Source organism: Lathyrus oleraceus, chromosome 6 (assembly GCF_024323335.1).
Source record: "Lathyrus oleraceus cultivar Zhongwan6 chromosome 6, CAAS_Psat_ZW6_1.0, whole genome shotgun sequence".
Taxonomy (NCBI): Eukaryota; Viridiplantae; Streptophyta; class Magnoliopsida; order Fabales; family Fabaceae; genus Lathyrus; species Lathyrus oleraceus.
The window spans coordinates 254,079,713-254,101,496 of NC_066584.1; the positions used below are offsets into that span (position 1 = coordinate 254,079,713).

The 21,784-nt window shown below is 36.9% G+C and overlaps 1 pseudogene; it reads right to left on the reverse strand.

The window, feature by feature from the left end:
* Window positions 1-719: 719 nt before the first annotated feature.
* Window positions 720-21,784, reverse strand: part of LOC127095013 (8-amino-7-oxononanoate synthase-like) — an 86,209-nt pseudogene continuing 65,144 nt past the window's right edge.

Consider the following 21,784-nt stretch of genomic DNA (forward strand, 5'->3'; position numbering starts at 1 on the left):
ATAGTTTGTTGTTCCATTGCCTCGTGAATTGCAATCTGATCTCTTATGTCCATCTTGTCAAATTCATCAATGCAGCAAATGTCATTGTCAGCAAGCATCAAAGCACCAGCCTCAATACAAAACTCTCCAGTTTCTGGTTCCTTGGCAACAGTTGCAGTCAAATGATGGATCGGTACTAAATCCTCTACAGGCCATGTTTTCCGAGAATTCTGTGACAGAATCTTGGGCATCAACATCATTCTCAACCCATACTGAAGCAGCATAATGAAGAGCAGTGTTCTTATCAAGGCCACAAGTCCTGCCTAACATTGTCGAGATAGATAGATGAAAAGGGCCTGTGTGCATGACCTGCAATTATGTTATTTGTTCTCTTTTTTTTTTTTTTTTTTCCCCACCAGATGCAATGTTGTTGCAATCAAAAGATAGATCTGGTGGTGGATATCTCAAATTTGTATTATTATTGTTAGAGAAATATAACGTTGGTGTTGAAACTTGTGACACATGAATTAAGTTCTTCATTTCCATGTACATATGCATATCTATTTCCTGAGTTTTCTTGTTTGCTGTAATGTGGGAACAAATGGTTGGCAGAAGTGATTATGCCAATTGCGCCCAACACTTTCTTTGATATGCTCTAGGTTCAATTTCTGTTTATTTTCCAGTTGGGATGTTCTAGCAGCCACATCAATGACTGGATTGAAGTAATTATAGCAGCCACATCATAAATTGGACTCCACCTTTTTTTGTAAAATATCCCAGCATATACTTCCATGAAACATCCGAGAAACAAAGCGCACAGTAGGTGGTTTGATCACATTCACGTGGAAGCCAGCTTGTAGTAAATGCCGGCTTGCTTGCAGTGCTTTGTCTTCACTGCCAACTATTAGGGAAATAATGTGACTTGTACCAGGGATTCCCAATGTGACTTGTACCAGGGATTCCCGTAAGCAAATGAAAATTTTTCATGGCAGCCGGCGGCTTTACTTAGGGCACCAATGCATATGTCCACATCATTCTCACAGTTGAACTCCTCATCAATACCACCGCCATGTGCCACAAACAAACGTTCCGTGAGCATCATCGATGACTAGTAAAAAGCCATACTTCTTGCGAAGTTTTGCAAATTCAACCATTGGTGCAAAGTCTCCATCCATGCTAAACAAGCTGTCAGTTACCACAATTTTCCTCTTCATACCGCAACGGGATAGGAGCATATTGAGGTGGTACATATCACAATGTCTATATATGTATACTCTTACACCTTTTTGCCGACCCGCAAGACGAATACCATCAATTATTGATGCATGGTTTAATGCATCAGAAAATATGACAATCTTTTCATCTTCTGAAAGTATGCTATTCCCAGCTAAGAGAGAACCAATACTTCTTATTGCTGTCATCAAGGCCATATTGGAATGGGGATGGTTTATGGTTTGGAAATGTAGCTGCCTTGAACGGTCTCATATGAACATGATTTGAACGGGAATGAATTGATGAATTTAAACATGAATCTTGAAGCTAGATAATGACCAATGTCTATCAGTAAACAAAATGGATTTGGGAATGAATGTATGCAAATGAATTTTAGGCCAAGTGCCAAATAAAAATAAAAATTTCAGGGTCAAAATCGGGGTATGACAAATGATAACACTGAAACACACTGCATATTTGACTCGGATTGCACATGATTATTATAGTTTTATTGTTATTTTCTTGCGTTATGCTTGTCTTTTGTCTTGTTTTCAAGTACATTTCCTAATAAAGTCTTTCATGGAAAAAGGAAGCGAAAAGAGCAAGAATCAGAGATTTTCAGTGGAAAATACACATATGGTGTTGTAGCGGGGTATTCGTTACCATTGGAGATATTGACTAATTCCAAGGTAAACCATACAAGTCGAGTCGCCACCGCACTTCTATTTATCCAAAGGAATGGTTAGAAAGCGAACAAAAACCTAATCGTTTTAACAAAACTAGTAAAAGAAACAGAGATCTGGGTAAGGGGGTTGGTTATGCAATGGGAAGGTGTTAGGCACCCAAAACATACTAGGTACTCCTAGGGAGCCCTTTTCATACTTGTTGTAAGGTAGTTTGTCTTGTGAAAATTTTATTTGTGCAAACATGATTGAAGAGATGAGAAGAGAATGTACAAGTTATTTACATTTTGTTTGGATGGATAAACCCATTGCCTACGTACCATCTTATAAAAAGATTAGGATCAAAACCTCGTAGTTCGGGGTAAAAATCTCAAAACAAATTGGTGAATTGATTGGTCCAAAAGCCTTAAGGTCTTTTGTTATCAAAGGGAGAAAACTCAACCAAACCACAAATCCACCATGTGAGGATAGCTTCAATATGCTAGTGAGGGGTTAACCCTATAATAAGCATGGAAGACTCATTGTCCATCACTAAGGATATAGGTGAGTATTACATCTACCACAAGGATAACTCAAACCTAATAGCTAAAGGTTATGGAAAATTTTGATTAAGAAAGTGGCCATTGGAACCACAAAAGGGAAATTTGAATGGGTTATATTTACCAATTAGAAGTATATACAAAAGTAGTCAAAGTTGACTTAAAGATTCAATTCAAAATGAGTGTTATGAAAAGAAAGTTTGAAAATCAAAAGCATAAGGCTTAGGTTTCTAATGTTGAAAACAAAGGTTAAATGTTTGCACAAAAGGGGTTTTGGCTTGGGTTAGAGTGGAGAGATGAAGAAGAAAGGGCTAAGTCCTAAGGAAAACAAAAAGATGAGTGTTAAGAAATGAAACCACACTAGGAGTTCCTCTCTTGAGATCATATTGATGATCCAAGTAGCTCCCATCCTTTGGAATAAGCAAGCACAAAGTATAAGCAATCAAACAAGTCTCATAAGAGATCCTCAATGTATCTTGTATCTTCCACTTGGATGAACATGGTAATGATCCTCCAATTACGCTCAAATGGAAACTCCTAGTTCAAGAGCACACAGATCAAAAGTTCCATGGGATAAAACACTCTCCTAACCAGAGACCAGGGAAACAACAAACTAATAGGGAGATTAAGACTCGAGCCTAATAGTTGTCATGCAATCAACATCCCTAAGTTGAGGTCTCTAACAAGAACTTAACTCACAAGTAAACAAACATCACACACTATATCCATACAAGAGGCTCAAACAATGGGTGGGCTTTAGTCAAGATGGGTCATGTCAACCTCGACAAACAAGCCAAACTGTAAAGGGTAATCTGTAGCTCTTAACCACTAACATTGAACGTTAGGGTGAAGCTGATCAAATCGGTAATGAGGATGAGACCTCATGCTCTTAACCCTGGCCAGGGTGAGCTCATGACAAAGAAAGCGTGGGGATCCAGAAAGTGGGATCCTTTTCCACTTGACAGACTCTAGACAAAGATCTGGGGCACATGTTCAGAAGCATTAGCACGTAGTGCGAGCATAAAGAATGACACACTGAATAACGGGGGATTGGCTACTAATCCCTTTTACCCGTCAATTGCCTCTTCTCTTGGAGGTCTTATCAAGTAACACATGCCTCTTCTTGGAGGTCTTTGAGCATAATTTTAAACAAACACAAACAGAGCCTCTGAAGGAGGACTTGCCAACAAAATGCCTGCCAAAAAGGTGACAGGACTTCAGACTACATGAAGTAAGAAGCTAACTACCTGAGTGGTGTGTCAACCACAATCCAAATCTTAAGTAAGAGTTAAAGCAAGCAAGCAACTAAGGTACCTGTACAAAGACTAAACAGTTAGTACTTCAATCATAAAACCAGAAAACAAGCAGTGAAACCCTCTAACAGTTACACAATTCAGTGCATAAGTGCCCTAGCACTCAAATGAGCTCATGAGCTCACCATATCAATTTAAACCCTACAAAATAAAAATAGGTCAGTACTCAATGCATTTTCATTTCACAAAGTGAGAACAAACCCAATTACCAATGCTAAGTATCCAATCCTGAAACAAAACAACAAAGTTAGCTTATGTACATCCAATCAACACAACAAAGCATAAACAAGCAATGACATGAGATGAATCAAATCACAAGCCCCAAACAGAACCATATGAACCCCTAAACACCAATCACCATGGCCAAAGATCCACCATACTCCAAATATCATTCAAATGCTTCAAAAAGCCTCAAAAATATGCACAAGATGAGCTTCCAACTTAGAAAATTCATACCAAATCAGAAATTCATGCAATGACTTTGAGATTTTTTGTATAAGTTTCTCATGCCATGAATGTTCAACATGCAAAAAATTAAGTCCGGAATGATGCAAATGCTATGTGAACAAAAATGCACCAATTCAATGTCAAAAATGTGACACAAATTGTCACACTTTTCTCTATGTGTCAAAAATGATGATAACATGTGAGAAAAAATCCAAACCAGTGACCAATAATTCATGTCATGTATGAATGTCAAGGATGCAAAAAATTGGATCAAAAGGCTCAAAAATGAGGATTTCACAATACATTGAACGCAATAGGTCAATTTGGCACAACATCAATTCAAAAATTCCCCCATAAAAATCTAGACATCAACAATTCTTGAAACCAGCATCATAGAAAGTAGATATCCAGACAAAACCATGAAAAAAAATTGGGACTCATTTGGATCATTTTTGCATTTTTTATGAATTTTACAAAATGAGCTAAACAAATGAAATAAAACAAGAAAATGGAGGGAAATGCATTTATTCAAATAAAACCAGAAAAATCAGGAGCCACACGATCTGGCGCGCGCTGGAGATCAACGCTCCACATTCAAACTACCAAAACGCGCCGTTTCATTAAATGAATCAGCATAAACAATCAGCGTTTCAACACGCGTGGCCATGGTCAAATAATCCTCAGCCAATCACTCGTCCACGCAAGAGGCCACACGGCACACAGTCAGCACAAACCCTAAAACATGCAGACGCCGGAGCTACAGCTCCGGTCGTCTTCTCCGGCAAGACGCACGGCGGCGGTGCCCAAAAAATTTCCAGAATCTCACACAACCACCACCATTCGATTCAGTTTTCAACGTAGATTCCAAATATCACATTGATTCATCCTAATTCCTCCTAGATTTTGCAAATCGAAGGGAAGAAGTTCTGAGTTCCAAACTTCCATTCAACAATACATCCTCAATTCTCACTCAAATTCAATTCTAAACATATGTTCATGATCTACACATCAAGATCTACAAGTCTATAACCTAAAAACAGCAAAAGGAGAGATCGAAAATAGCATCACCTGGAAATGGAGCTTTCAGAAATCGTGTCCTCACGTGCTTAGCTGCTCCAGATCACTTCCTCTACACTTCCTTTGAAGCTTTATGCAAAAAGAATTGGATGAAACTCCTTGAATGCACCTCAATTTCCAAATCCGATCCACTTGATAATGCTCTTGAACTGCTTGAATTCTTGATGAATTGCACCAAATGAATGATGATTCTTGATCAGTGAAGCATGAGGATCAAGAATATGCAAGAATATTTGAGGTTTGTGTGAAGAAAAATGCAAATCGAAGAGAGAGAATTTTGAGAGAGTTCTTGAATTTTGATCTGAAAATGGCGGTTCTTGCAGTTATGATTAGGGTTTTGGTACTTATACTCCTTGCTAATGACAATGCTAATCCTATTTTCCATTTGCTAATCATGATTAGTGAGTTATGAAGTAAATTGCAAAAATGCAAAATGAACTCTCATGCCCATAATCCACATGCTACTCTCCATGCTAAGCTTCCAATTCACTTATGGACATCCAAGGGTCATGATTTGAAGAGTAATTAGCTTGCATCTTAAGCCAAAAATGAATGGTGAAGATTTTCTTCATTTTGCACATGTGTGAAATAATGAACATACACACTTTTCCCATGCATGGCAAAGCTCATTTTGAGATGTCTTGAACATGAGAAGCATTTTTCCAAAAGAATGAACCAATTTGAAGCATTGCATCAAAAGTTATGCCATTTTGAATTTCCATGCACACTTTGTAATCAAATGACCATAACTCCTCAACCATTCATCATATGGACATGAATTAGGACTTTTTGGATAGGGGAGACAAAAATCTAAAACTTTCATGTTCACCAAAAATCCATTTGAAACTTCTTTGACATTGACAAGTCAAGTTGAAAGTGGACCAAAACTTGCCAAATTTGGAAACTTTGAATTATAGGTCATTTTCCATTTTTAGTAACTTTTGCCATGACCTTTGAATCTTCAAGATGGATGTTTAGAATGATGAATAGACCCCATTTGAACATGATTGAGGTGTCTCAACTCATTTCCCCACCTCATAGCCCTCAGTTGAGTGCACAGTTGACTTTTGGTCCTCAGATGACCTTGGAATGTCTTGATTAACTTGAACCTCTACCACTTGATGAAATTGCTTCAAAATGAAACTCTAGCTCATGTAAGCTCCTTATAATAATCATGTGATCCTCATCCCAAGAAAATACCTCATCTCTTGCACAAAGGATCTTCTTGAAGCTCTTGACCTGGTGATTGCTTAAGCTACAAACAAAAGATGTTAGTGACATATTTTTGTGCTTTTGGTTAGTAAATAAAACAAGAAAAGCAATGATATAAAATTCAAGCATGCTTGGTGATCTCAAACCACTCACAAGAGATCCCTACCCAAAGGGAAAGGGAGCCAAGATGCTCAAAGATCCTTGAGGCTATGCAATGCAATGTTATGATGCCATGAGGGACCTTAGGGATAAAATTGGGGTCTTACAGGTGTATCACATGGCGTTGGCCATGAGGGTAGTCATGATGTGTAAGCACTTATCCACGTTCCAACGGCCACAAGACCACGTCTTCCACCCTTTGTACACATGACGAACGCCATGCCTAGATGGCGGGCGCCATCTTCCCATTTCGCGCCCAGTCAAAGACGGTTGTAGAAAATGGCCATGACCAGAGAAATTTCCTCCACACGAATCTTGAAGATGCTACGTAACTTCCAAGGCATTGTTACACTATAAATAAGACTTAGATCTTTAGTTGTAGGCACCCAAGTCTAGTTGCAGCATAGGCCATAAAATCACACTATTAAAGCAATAATTCTTCACATCGGAGGATTATTGCATCATTGTTGTAATCAGGTTTGAAGCACCGTAAAGTAGAAGTTAATCTTACCGTCATTTTACTTTCAAGTCAGATTTATTTCAAGTTTGTACCAGATTCAAGTCTCCGATTTGGAGCAGGTTTTTAATACAATTCACATTACTATTATTTATTTCTCGCTTTGCTTTTTAAATTGTTTATTTCCCCGCACTACCTTTAATTTGTTTACATCATCGCTATAATTTATCTTGTTTATTTTCCTTGCACAATTACTTGTCAAATTTATTTTATCATCACAAAAGATTCATTTTCAAACCATATTTTGAAAGTATCATTCCCGTTGTTCACTTTTAAAACCGTTTGCACACTTATCACTTTATTTCCCTAAATGACTTATTCCATGAATCAATTGTATGTTATGTCGTTTAACGTAACCATGTCCAGCTAAATCCTTAGTGCTGGAATATGAGGACCGTCGTTTTGATTGTACTCTGGATATTGTATCAATAGGTATGCTTTAGGGGTTGTTTTGATTTTAATATAAGTTTTATGTGTTTAATTTGATCGGTCACTATGAAAGTAGATCTGTTATCAAGTCAGGTAAGATCGAAAGTCGTCTGACATTTAACATAAAACTTGGTTAGTTTTTAATTGATAAAAACAGCGAAAATGCTTTGTTAAATTAATTAGGAGATTTTAATATTATTAGAAAGTGATTTTAAAACTATTTTCGGACGCATTTATAGGTTTAGGATCCGGTTGGCCGAGCATATGTCGGAAACCCTTTTATGTTAAAAGTTTCAAATCAAAAGCACTTTTCAAATGAGCCTTAGAGGTAATTATATAAAAAAGAATTTTTCACTTTAACGCAATACGCGACCTGTAACACCCCTTTTTCTACCCCAAATTATTCAGCATATAATCAGAGTAAATAAGCACGCATATAAAGAAAAGGGCGTCACATCGACGTTTTCGAAACTTAAAACTTTCAAAAACCAACAATACACCTGGTCATTCAAAATAACACATTTCACTCATCATGAATATTCAAGCAATATGCGTTCGCAGCGGAAAATAAAGAATACTCATGTAATTCATAATATGATCCATGTCCCATACCATGATCATCTCTCAATAATCACTTCAAATAAAATAAAACAATTAATGACATAAAGCATATCAAAATAAGATATGAGTTCAATACCACTAATCTACCCAGTGTTACATGACCAGAGCATTGACTCATTACCTAATTTCAAACTAAATATGGAAACTCTCCAGCTATTCTTGAGCGAGCTACCGTCCACCTACTCCAGCAATACTACTCTGTAGTATCTGCACGATACCCATATAAAGGTAACATTCAAACAGAAAGGGTGAGAATTCAAATCATTATGAAATAGCATAATAGGGCACAATGAATTAAAACAACAATTCAAGAATTCATCACACTTTGTATTTTTATATCACTGATATTAACAAACAATCATCTCACATGCTTCAAACATGCATCACACCCACATCAATACATGCATTCAATGATCACATAACTATAAACGACTCGACGCAAGACAATGTGACTCGATGCATGCGGTACCTCAATGTGAACTCAAAGTTTCACCGCTTTCCGATTCAATATCTAGAATCCAAGCCACGCTTCCGATCCGGACAAGACCAAAGCCCTACGTCTGTTTCCAATGAAGGATCACCGCTTAATACTAGGCCTAATCCCAATTAAGGATTAACGTCTGCTACGTCTGTTTCCAATGAAGGATCACCGCTTAATACTACGCCTGATTCCAATTAAGAATCAACGTCTGCTCATGTGAACCCACAGTTTCACCACTTCCACAATGAAGTCAACCATGCTATGAATGAATGCACACATACCAACCCATATGCAATTAAGACCATCTATACCGTCTTAACATCCCACATATCACCATGACTCACAATTGGTACATATACACATTCATCACAACACATCAATTACGATTACATATACACATCCATAACCATAAATCATTCACAATTCGATAAAGGTATACATACACATTCATACAATATATTATTCACCAATATAGGCCAATCATCAAATATGTACACATAAATTTCATTCCAAAACGCACACAACATTTAAATATCAAATTTTCACTTTTCAAACAGTGTTAACCGGTTAACGCCCTGGGTTAATCGGTTAACGCAAAACAGAATGCGCTTCTTGGCAATTTTTAACAGTGTTAATCGGTTAACGCAAGACATAATGCAATTTTTTAATATCGTAACAGTGTTAACCGGTTAACACCCTGGGTTAACTGGTTAACGCAAAACAGAATGTTGTTCCTGCGCTAACACGAAACAGAATGCAGATTTCCCCGCATTTTTCATTGTTGGAGGACTTCCGGACCTCCGATTTCGATTCCGTAAAAAGCTACACGTTCAGAAAATTATGACTCATCCAAATATATATTCATTTACAGTTTTAGCATAACTTAATCATCACAATTCAAGAGTATTTATCAAAACCTAATAATTCCAAACCATGCCAATTAAGGATTTCAACCTAAAACATGTCCCTACCCATTGACCCAATCATACTAACCCATAATAATAAGGATTTCCCCCATTACCTTGTCAATTTGATGGAAACCTTGACTCCTCTCGCTTTTCCTCTCCTCTTTCTCTATTGCCTTTAGTGCTCAAGTGAATTCTAATTCTCACTTCCTTCACTCTTACTATTTATAATAGTATTCTAGTTGGGCTTAAATCATCTAATTTAATCACTAGGCCCAATAATACCTAATATTTAAATACCTCTATTTAAATTTAAATAATTAACCACTCACTATGCAACCAAGTTAATTAATTAATTCAATTATTTAATTATTTCTCATATCCACTAGATAATGAATTAATACACCAATTAATTAATTAACACTCCACATAATTAAATTAAAATTATAATAATAATAGTATAATAATTCAATACTAAAAAAAATGGGTTGTTACACGGCCGGTGCAGCGTGAGCGACTGGTATGGATTAGAGGTTAGGTCCGATTTCGATAACGCTAACACGGCGGTTCCTTTTTAATTAACTCTTTTTCTAGGAAGAAAATATTTCCCCATAAGTAATTCTATTTAGAAATAATAAGAGTACTGTTTAATCGATGTGAATTACATTCCAATATCATTTTCTCTAAATTTATCTTCACTATTTTTAATTCCTATGCACTTTATACACCTGTTTGATTAGCCTTAGATAAACACTGTAACGGTAGTAATCGATAGATTGACATTGGTCTTTGTGGGATCGATAATCTTTTATATTACTCTAACGTATTCCATATATTTGCGGAAAGAACGCATCAAGTTTTTTACGCCGTTGTCGGGGACCAATTACGTCAAATTTCATACCCTGTTGTTACACCGTCTAGATTAAGGCATCCTTTTTTCCGATCAATGCGAAGAACTCGCTGTAGCGGTAAATCCATGACCATTGAGCTATTGATTAACTCAACATCAATAAGACCAGAGTCGTCACCATGCTTTTATTATTTCCAAAGGAAAAGAGAAACGGTACTAACTAAACCCAAAGATAAGAAGTTTCAAATCAAAACTGATTAAATGTCAGAGATTACAGGTAAGGGGGTTAGTTACACAGAGGGAATGTATTAGCACCCTAAGTGTCCTAGATACTTCTAGGGATCCCTTTTTGTGTGTAAGTGTTTTGGTTGAAAAAAATGTTTGTTTTAAAAATAGAGTGAGGGGATGAGAAAATAATTCATTTATTTACATTTTTGTGTTTGTTAAGACTTTTGGTCTTATGTCTACATACCAATATAAAATGAGGGATCAAAAACTCGTAGTTCATGGTAAAAATTTGAAGATGTGTGAATCGGTTTTAACAAAAGCTTAAAGGTGTTTTGTTATCAACGGGAGAATACTCAACCAAGCGTCCACCAATAATGAGGGCTTTACAACATTTAAGAGGGAGGGCTCCAACTTGGATAAAATCAACAAGTATGTCACTATCTCTCACAAATGAGAAGGAGAAAAATTCTCACACAATACCATGAGGAATGGGAGACTTATAATCTAACTTACCAAAATGTTATTGCCTTTGGGACAAATTTAGCGCTATGTTAAGCAATCGTAATTGGACTTATATAGAAGTCACAACTATATGAGGTCAGTCAATAATAATATTAGTGTTAATGCATGCTAGAGACAAGGTATCCAAGACCAAGCTCCAAAAGCATACCACACACAAAAATAAGAGGGGATGTGTAAGACCCCAATTTTGACCCTAAGATCCCTCATGAAATTTCATCATAAGCATAAGCATTGGGATCATACCTTGGCATTTTCCTTACCCCTCTACCATTGGGTTTGTTTTGGGAGAGATCACCAAGCACTTTGTGATTATATCATACTTGTATATTATCATTTTACTAACCAAAATACCAAAAATATGTCTTTGTATCTATCTAACTCTTTTGTAGGTAGGGTATGATCTCATTGATTCATTGATCACAGCTAGGGTTTGAGACCCTCATGAACAAAGATCACAACCAAGAATTGATTCAAAAATGGTTATGAGTATCATATATGAGTCCCAATGTTCTCTACATGTTATATTGATCAAGTTTTCTTCAAGAGTTTGAGGGTGATTTTCCTTGGAAACCCTAGTTTGACTAGGTATCTTGAGTAACTTCTCCAATAAGCTATCTCACAAATTGATCAAATTTCTCAAGGTACATTTCAAATTTTATCATCTTATGAATATATGATCTACCATGAGCCAAGAAAGTCAAGAGAATTGGAAATTAGCAAGTTGGTTGATGGTGGTTGACCAGATGAATTCATCTGATCAAAACCGGATCTCCCTAGACCATATCTCCTATAATTTTCACCATATGAAAATGATTCCAAGAGAAAACTTACTATAAATGACATTTCAAACAACTTTCATGTTGATATCTAGAGCTAGTTTTTCTTGGAAAATCATTTTCTATGTTGAAACATTATAGGTCATTTTGTTTAAACCCTAATTTGAAAGTCAACTTCCCAAGGCCATAACTTGCTCAATTTTTATGAGATAAAAGATTTCCAAGTTTCACAATCAAATTCAATGTGTCTAATTCAACTTTTATGTTTGGAGTGGGAGCTAATTCAACTTCTTTTAACATGTGATATGAGGCTACATTAAAGGTCACTTTTAACCTATACCATTGATCAAGTGATTTTTCCAAACTTCAAAAATGCATAACTCTATCATTTCAAAACCAAATGACATGAAATTGGTGACCATTTTGAAGGTATTTGAGAGAGATACAACTTTGATGAATACACGTTTCTCATTTTAAGCTCCCATAAAAAGTTAAGCAAGGTGGAATATTGAGACATATGGCTTGACACTTAGAAAAATTTTGACATGTCAAATTTTTCCAAACTTCCACCTCAAATATCTCCAAGTTCCAAGCTCCAAATGAAAAAGTGTTCAACATAAAACTTGTTCCTCTTAATCTCACCTTTCCAAAGAGCTAAAATTCATGCATTTTGGATGAGAAATGCATAGGCTGCGCATAGCTTAAACAGGATGATATCATTTGGCATGGATCAATCTTCAAGTGACAATGCACAAGTAACTTGCAATCCAATCCATATTCAAAGCATTTGATCATTCATTTGGACTTTCAAACCATCATTCCATGGGCCTATGCGCGCACATGCAGCATGGCATCATCATTTTACCAAATTTGGAAAGTGGAAAGAGTGTGCAAATATCATTTGACTTCCCTATAAATTTAGGCCCTTATGCTCAGAATTAACACACACATTGCGCCAACTTTGAATCTCCATTGAAAACCCTTCACACTAAGAGGATAACCCTGATAAATTCATTTGAATTTGAGCTTGAATGTCCACTGTTTTGGAATTCAATTCTCCAGGAATCTATTGCTTCTAAGCATTTCCTTTCCTCTTCTGCAAGCAATTGAAGTAAAGCCAAGCACGATTCAGATCAAGATCTAGCAAGCTCAGACCTCCATTGAAGGTAATTTGCAGAAATTTTAAACTCTTTGACTCTCTTTGATTCTAGCTCAATTCCATTGATTCTTGAGTTGTCTGAAGTCCTACCAATATAGGCAAGAAGATTGAGTTACTTTGAGGCCAAATCGAAGCAACTCAGATCATGAACCTCATTTTTCAATTCCACATATCTCTCAATATAGTTGGAATTGGATGAATTGGAGGTGATATTCGTGCTCAGTGATGTTTTCTCTTTAAAATCATGTCCCTGTTTGGAATTTTGGTGATGGTTCATGTTGACCAGTCCGGTGAAGCTCACCGGAGAAGACAACCAGAGCTCTGGCTCCGGTGATGATGTGTCTTGAGTCTGAGCCATGGGATCCAACTTCCACGTTTTAATCTTAGCCGTGCCTTGTGATTACTCATGTTACAGCGCGTTTGACTAGGACATTGGTGGAACGCGTGTTCTGGATCATCAAATCTGCCACCTCAATTAATGAGGGAGATCTGATGGGTCACATATTTTTGGATTTTTTGAATTTCTTTTTATTTCCATTTTCTTCAATAATTCATAATAAATTTAATATTGATCCAAAAAATATGAGACTTTCACCAAAAAATTTCAAATATTTTTCTATTTCATATTCTGAACTAAAATTGTTTTTTGGATCATTATTAATATTTTTCATGAATTAATTGATTTTTCATTTGTTTTTAATTGTTTAAAAATATTTTTAAGTGTCAAAAATTATGAATTTTTTTCTCCAAGGTCCTTTGACCTATGATAAATCTCATGGTCATTTATTTGGTGTTTTGATGAGATTTTAGGATTTGGACAAAACATATTTAAATTTAATGCATTATTTTACTATTTTTAATTGAATAAATGTCATTTTAATTGTGTTGACCATTTATATTGACTTAATTGAGTTCCTTATTTGTTGTTGGGCCTTGGTCAAGGTAGATTTGACTTTGTCAAGTTAATATTATTGGATTTAGGGGATTGATGGAATATACATTCCATCTCCCAAAATGAATGAATAATATTAATTTGGTAAAAGTCCTCCTTTGACCAATTTGTGGTCTCATTCATCTCTTTCCATCTTCATCTAATTCTCTTTCTCCATTCATTCATTTTCAATTGACCAATGACATCTCAAAGTCCTAATGCTAGTTGATTGAAAAATTAACATGAGTATGGATGAGATTAGGCCACACCTTTGCATATTTTGTGTGTGTGGTATGTTTAAATGAGCATAGTTTATAATAATATTTCTCCAACATGCATTAACACCAAAATTTTATTGCCCGCTGTAGCACCTCAAATTTGCACCTCCCATTTTGTACATTCATTTTCATGTTTAGGTCATTAACATTACATTGTCCACTGCATAGCATTGCATTGTCCATTGCCCAAGTGCAAGTCATCAGTCAAGACTGGTCAGGAGATCCAGTCAAGCAAGCAAGCAAGTGCAATTCCTATTGAAGCAAAGCCCAAAGGTTGGTTCATAAAGTTCATATGACCTAGGGGTCATTTTGAAGTGGTTTGGCCAAAGGTTGGATGCTCAAAGCTCATCAGTCATTGCACAATGCATCTGAAACCCTAGAAAGTCAACTGTGGTCAACTGTGCATGAAATCATGGATTTGAAGGTGGGAGATGGTTAGAGAGGCCTCATTCATGTCCATACAAGTCTCATTTGACATTTCAAAGATCAACATTGAAGAATTTGAGGTCAGATGAAAAGTTTCCAAAAATAGTAAGTGACCTATAATTTCAAACTGCCAAAAATGGAAAGGTCTTCTCCTCAAATTTACATCATCATAAAAGCTTCAAATGAAATTTTGTACAACATGAAAGTTGAAGATCTTGCTCTCACCTTTCCAAAAAGTCCAAGAACATGAATTTCTCATGTGTGGTTGAGAAATTATGGATTGATCTTTGCCAAGAAATTTTGAACTTCAAGAAGGCATAACTTTTGAACCAAATGGCCAAATTATGTGGTTCTTTTTGGAACATTCTTGTTTTGATATGCTCTATCTAAATCATGCATTACCATTCATCAATTCCCGTCACAAAAATATTGCATTTTCCACTTGTTTTGAATTTGAATTTTGGAGGGAAATCTCCAATTTGAAAATTACACATTGCCATTCCATTTTTCCATTGGCATTGGGTTCTAAACATTGTTCTTGATGATGAAGAACGTATGAAGATGATGATGAACATTAGGGTTTCTTTCCCAGAATATGTGTTTGATCCATTTTAGCCTAGCCTGCATGCGTTTGGATGTTAGAAGCCATGTATTGGTTGCATGGATCTGATGTGGCTGATCCATTGGTTCAGATCTATCCTCGGCGCCACATATACTTAAGTGAAACGCGGCGTTTCACTTAAGTAGCGCCAGGTTTAAAAAGCAACATGGTTCGATCCTTGGAGATGGTGATTTTCCATTTTGGCTTTGGCATTTTCTCGTTATATGCTTCCACGTTCATGTACATTTCTATGTGTTTTTTTATTTTTTCTCCACATTAAAAAATTCATAACTCCAAAAATATTTGTCCAATTGAGCTGGGATTTTTTGCATTGTGTTCATCATGATCTCTAGTATTTTTTGATGATTTTTACAAAAATTGTGCACGCCTGGATTTTCATTTTGGCTAGGGAATGTTCATACATGTGTTTTGTTGCACCTTGCTTGCCATTTTCATTGTGAAATAATGATGCTTAATCCAATGCTTCTGAAAATTGACATGCTCAATCTAGACACTTTGATTGATCTTTTGGCTTTGAGTTTGCTATTTTTGCATTTCTGGTTTGTGAGATATGATCTGATCAATATAGGTGTGACAATGTGTGTCACACCATTTCTTGTCCAACTTGTGGAATTTATTTACCATGCCATATGAACTTCAAATGATCTGAATTTTTGCATGATGATACTTATGGATGTTAAGCTTGAGTCTGATTTTTGTAGAATTTTTGATTGCATTTCCAATTTGTTTGATAATTTCTCCTCTGTTTGACCATTTGTGGACTTTTTGTGAGTCATGATCTTATATGATTCGTGAAATTCTTGAAGTTTATTGGATGGACCTGAAATTTTGCACATGTATTCTAGACACCTTGAAGTTTGCCATGGCTTTGGTTTGATGCATTTATCTTGTACCAATTCTGTTTTGTGCTTGTGTGAAGTTGATGCATGATTTTGTGCCCTCATTGAGATTGTATATGCATGCCTTGCCTTATGGATTTTAATTGAGTTGCTTCCACTTATCCAAATGACTTGAATTTTGGTATGATGATCATGTGATGGATTCTGTTTAGGCTTGATTTTTCTTGAGATTTATTGAAGTGTTTTTGAGTTGATGTGGATTGATTCATTCTGTTTGGTCATATGAGCTTCAATTTGCATGCTTTGCACTAAATGCTTTATGAAATGAAATTGGTTGATGATATGAACATGAGACCAATTGGACATTGTTCTTATTTGTTTAAACTTGATTCTTGCCAATTTTCATGTTCTGTTTTGGTTTATTGCTCCCTCTTTGACCCTAGGCCTTGTCCTAGTGGTTAGCCTCTCACATTTAAGCTTTGTTTCAGGTTAAAAAGCACAGTTGCCATGCTTGATGAGGTTCACTCATTTGGAGTTGATCCATTGCTTGTTGATAAATAACTTTGAGTTTGTTTTGTAGGCTTTGAGACTTAAGCCTAGGCCTTGTGGCTTGCACCTTTGTGCATTGATGCTTGTTTGTCTGTTTATGTACAGTTGTCTGTTGACTTGTAACTGTCTGTTTGACTTTTGTTTGAATTGTATACTGATTGTGTTGGATTGTTTTCAGGTACCTTAGTTGCTATAGTTCCATTGTGAACTTGCTTTTGCTTTGCTTGATAGCTTGAGCATTGAGGTATAATGTCTCTAACTCCATGTAGTCTGGAAGACCTGGCCTGTTACTTGGCCAGGCACCTGTCTGAAGTCCTCCTTAAGAGGCAATGCTTGTGTATGTTTATGTTTGTGCCAAGCAGGAAAAGACCTCTATGAGGCAATTGGCAGATAGAAGAGATATGCAATCTATCTCCTGCTATTCAGTTGAGTCATCCCTCTGCTCACACCACTGTGTTGATGCATTGTGGATATTAACCTAAGATCATTGTACAGTTGTGTCAGTCATATGTGTAGAAGGGTTCCCACTTTCTGAACCCACACATTCATCTGTTTAAAGCTCTCCCAGGCCAGGGATAAGAGCTGTGAGGCACACCCCTCACTTTCTATTTCATCTGCTTCACGCTAACTCTCAATGTTAGGGTTAAGAGCTAACGTCACCCGATTCCAGATGGCTTGTGTTTCACAGCCTAACCCTTGTGTGAGCCCACTTTGCTTGTATATAGTGTGTGCTTTTTGTGATTGTTTGCTTTTGCCTGTGCTGTTTAGGATAGCTTGCTCCCTGTGTAAGTTAGCTAGAAACCTTAACTTAGGGATGATTTGCATGATAACATCTAGGCTCGAGTCGTAGTCTCCCTAGTTGTGTCTCCCTTTGTATCTGGTTAGGCTAGTCCTTTGTCCCTGCGTAGGGGAACTACGTCGCCCTGATCCTCATACCAGATGAGGTATGTAGGCAGGAGATGAGCTGATCTCTCTGGGCGCCTTTTTTATTTTGTCTTTGTGTGAGTTAGGAGATGGATGTAAGCCCAACGATTGGCATTCCGTATCCTCTTGTTGTGTGCTTGGAGTCCGATGTAAGTCCAGCGATTGGCATTTGGTTTCCAGTGTGTGTGTGTGTTTGGTTCGGAGTCTGATGTAAGTCCAGAGATTGGCATTCGGTTTCCATGTTTGCCTGTTTTGTGTGGAGTTTGACATAAGCCCAGCGATTGGCAGTCGATTTCCTGTGTTGTTTTGTTTGGCGTGCGTTAGCCGAGCTACGAGTGCTCTGATTCTTCTTTAGTCCGAGAAGATACGTATGCATAGGATGCGACATCCTAGCGAGCACGTTTTCCCCTGTCCGAACTACGTCGACTCAGATGTCTATGCCTGATAGACTACGTAGGCCCAGGATGCGATATCCTGCCGAGTTAGTTTCGTTTGTTTTCCTGTGTCTCTTTTAGCCAGTGTGTGTGTTTTTTTGAGCAGTGTGTAGCAACCATTTTCCTTCCTTTTGTGCGTGGATCCCGTCGAGTACGACGGATGCGTAGGGGTGCTAATACCTTCCCTTCGCATAACCGACTCCCGATCGCATCTCTTTGGTCACGAGACCATGTCTTTTCCAGGTTTACTTCGAGCGTTTCCTTTCCCTCTTTTGGGATAAATAACGCACTGTGGCGGCTCTGTTGTCTTGTTTTCCCACCGGTTTTTCGCGTAATGTGACACCCGACCTCAAATAGTTGTGGCTTCAATTACGATTGCTTAACATAGCGCTAAATTTGTGACACAAAAGGCATAAGCATTCTAGTTAGTGAGATTGTAAGTCTCCCCTCTTCCATGGTATTGTGTGGAAACTTGGCCTTCTTTCCTTCTTTTGGAAGATGTTTTGGTTCAAGGATCCATGCGTGTGATAAGTGGGTCAAGTGTTCTCCAAAGGATGTCTTAAAATCAAAAGCAAAATAAAATTAACTACTAACTTACTAACCATTAACTTTTAATTTCAAGTCTTTACTTTTATGCAATTTACTTTTAGCACTTTATTATCATTTGTCATTATACATATCATTCTAATTGTTTATGCTAATGTAATTTTCACTTTATCCACTTGGACCATATTGTGTGATATTCTTTGTTGCTTTGCTTGTTTGTGGGGTCTTTGACCATTAACGCACATAATAATAACAAAAACCCTAAAAGACTTTTGAGTGGACTATTGGTTTGATCTTGCCCAATTGGACTTAGAGTTTAGGCAACATTCCTTTACTAATGGACTTGGCCAATGCCAATATGTTGAAGAACCAAGAACTAGCAATTTGAATTCATCTTATACATCATTCAAGATCTCTCCAGTTTCATCTGCAACATTGATCATTTGTTAAGCTGTTATGTTGAACCTGTGACTTGTGGAATTCGTCTGCTACATAGGCTATTTTGAAAGAAGATCATTAAAGTGGATAAGCTTGGATGAGGCCATCTTTATTTGATGCCTTTGCTCTTCAAGACTGATATAATTGTGCATTTGTGTATTGCTTGATTCTAAGTGTCCAAGGGGATTCTGGGTTTCTATTGACATACTTGTCTATTGGATTGCTCCCATTTGGTCAGATCTTTTCAACTTTAAACTTTTAATTCTTGTGCATAGGGTAGTCTCTTCATCTTCTCCCCTTTTCTTTAATTTCAAAATCTCTCCCTCTATTTTCAAAACCTTCTTTGTGTGAACTACTTTTGTTCTAAACTTTGACCATTTTTTTATAAAAAAAAGATAGAAACTTTGGCCTTATGCCATTGCATTTTCAAACTTACTTTCTTAAATCAAACTTGTAAATAAACCTAATCATACTTAACTTAAAACTTTCAAAAATACAAGAAGAACTAACTCATTCAAACCATTTTAGGCCTTTGTGCCTTTCAAACTTAAATTTTGTTAAAATCAACACACTCATTTTGAAATTTCTAGCACGAACTACGAGATTTTGATCCCTCATTTTTATGTTGGTACGTAGGCACAAGACCGAAGGTCTTGTCAAACACAAAAATGTAATTAATGAATTCTTTTCTCATCCCTTATTCTATTTGTTTGTAAACATCACTTTGTACAAAATACATATGCACACAAAAGGGCTCCCTAGGAGTACCTAGGACACTTTGGGTGCTAACACCTCCCTCTGTGTAACCAACCCCCTTACCTGTGATCTCTGACTTTTTATTAGTTTTTATTTGAAAACTTCTTATAATTTGGGTTTTGTTCGTACTTTTTACCTTTTCCCTTGGAAACAACAAAAGCGCGGTGGCGACTCTTGTTAATTGATCTCTAGCTTGTCAATAGCTTGATGATCATGAATTTCCCGCTACAGAAATTAAGTGGCAACTTCGCTGGGGAGTAGTCTCCAGTGGGTTTAGCCTACCTTTTGTGTGAATATATTTGTATATATGTGATGTTTGTATATATGTATGTGTGATATAATCTGCTTGTTGTGCTTGGTGATCTCTGAGTGGTGAGATAAGTTCTAACCCGAACTTGAGTGCAATTAAGATAGGAGGATGGTATAGTCATATTCGACTTGTATGGAGTAGTCCTTAACAAGTTGGCTTGAGATCCATCTACTCAGTGGAGACTCCTTTGGATTTGGAAATGTCACACAAGTATTTGTGGTTAGACATGACTATTTCTAATTGGGTTTGAGAAGCTGAGGACCTTAAAACACCTAACCCATCTTGGCCTATTTAGGACGTAGTGCGGAAACTGTTCAAGTGTAGACTTGATAACAGTTGTTACGCGATACTACACTCAGACGAGTTTCTCTTGAGAATATTATGGGTCGATGCGTCAGTCATCTTAACCTGTAATATCCGATAGATGAAATTAAGACTCTGGGAACTTTTTAGAACATGATCTACAGGTTTTATCCTTAGTTCACTCCTTTGGGATGGTTCTTACCCAGACTCCATGCTCGTTACTTGCAACAAACCCTTGATTCCTTGTTGATCCAATCAAATCTTATTAATATCAATGGAACTTAGGTGTTGATAAGGTGTAAACCATAATCCACCAAAATGGATGATTGATCTTGACAATGATTTGATTCATCCCTTGACCTTTGTTTGCCTTGTGTATGATCCCTTTTTTGTGATTGTTGCATTCATGCATTTCATGCGCATCATAACATTCATCACACAGAATTTCAAGGAATTAAGGTATCATTTACAAATATTTTCATACCATGGATTATGGACGAAGGAACACTAAGAAGTACAGTTTCAGATGTCCCAACTTGAAAGAGTTAAGGAAGCTAGCATCTTTTGTATTAGATCCCTTGGACTTCAAACAACGTCATGGGGAGCTTCTATCTATCTTGTCTGCTGATGTAGTTGAAGGACTTTTGAGTGTATTGGCACAGTTCTATGATCCTCTCTACAATTGTTTCACTTTCCCAGATTTTCAACTTGTGCCTACCTTGGAGGAGTATTCTCATCTTTTGGGAATACCTGTTTTTAGTAGAGTACCTTTTAGAGAATTGGAGGAGATTCCCCGGTCTAGTATTATTGCTGAAGCTCTTCACTTGAAGAAGTCTGAGATAGAGGCTCATTGGGTGAACAAAGGAGGATTATTTGGGTTGCCATCTGTTTTCCTTATCAAGGAAGCTACCACTTTTGCTCAATCTGGTAGTGTAGACGCTTTTGAAGCCATCCTTGTGTTGCTCATCTATGGATTAGCTTTGTTCCCTAACATTGACGGTTTTGTTGATGTTAACGCCATTAGACTTTTCTTGATTGGGAATCATATGTCTACTTTGTTGGGTGATATGTATTCCTCTTTGCATCTAAGGAATTCTAAGGATGGTGGAACTATTGTCTGTTGCATTCCTCTTTTGTACAAGTGGTTTATTTTGCACTTGCCTCAGACACCTGCTTTTGTGGAGAACAAACAATGTCTAAGATGGTCTCAGAGACCTATGTCTCTCACTAATGATGATATAGTTTGGTATGATCTGTCCTTAAGCAGTTTGGAGATTATTGATAGTTGTGGTGAATTCTCTAATGTGCCTCTCATTGGT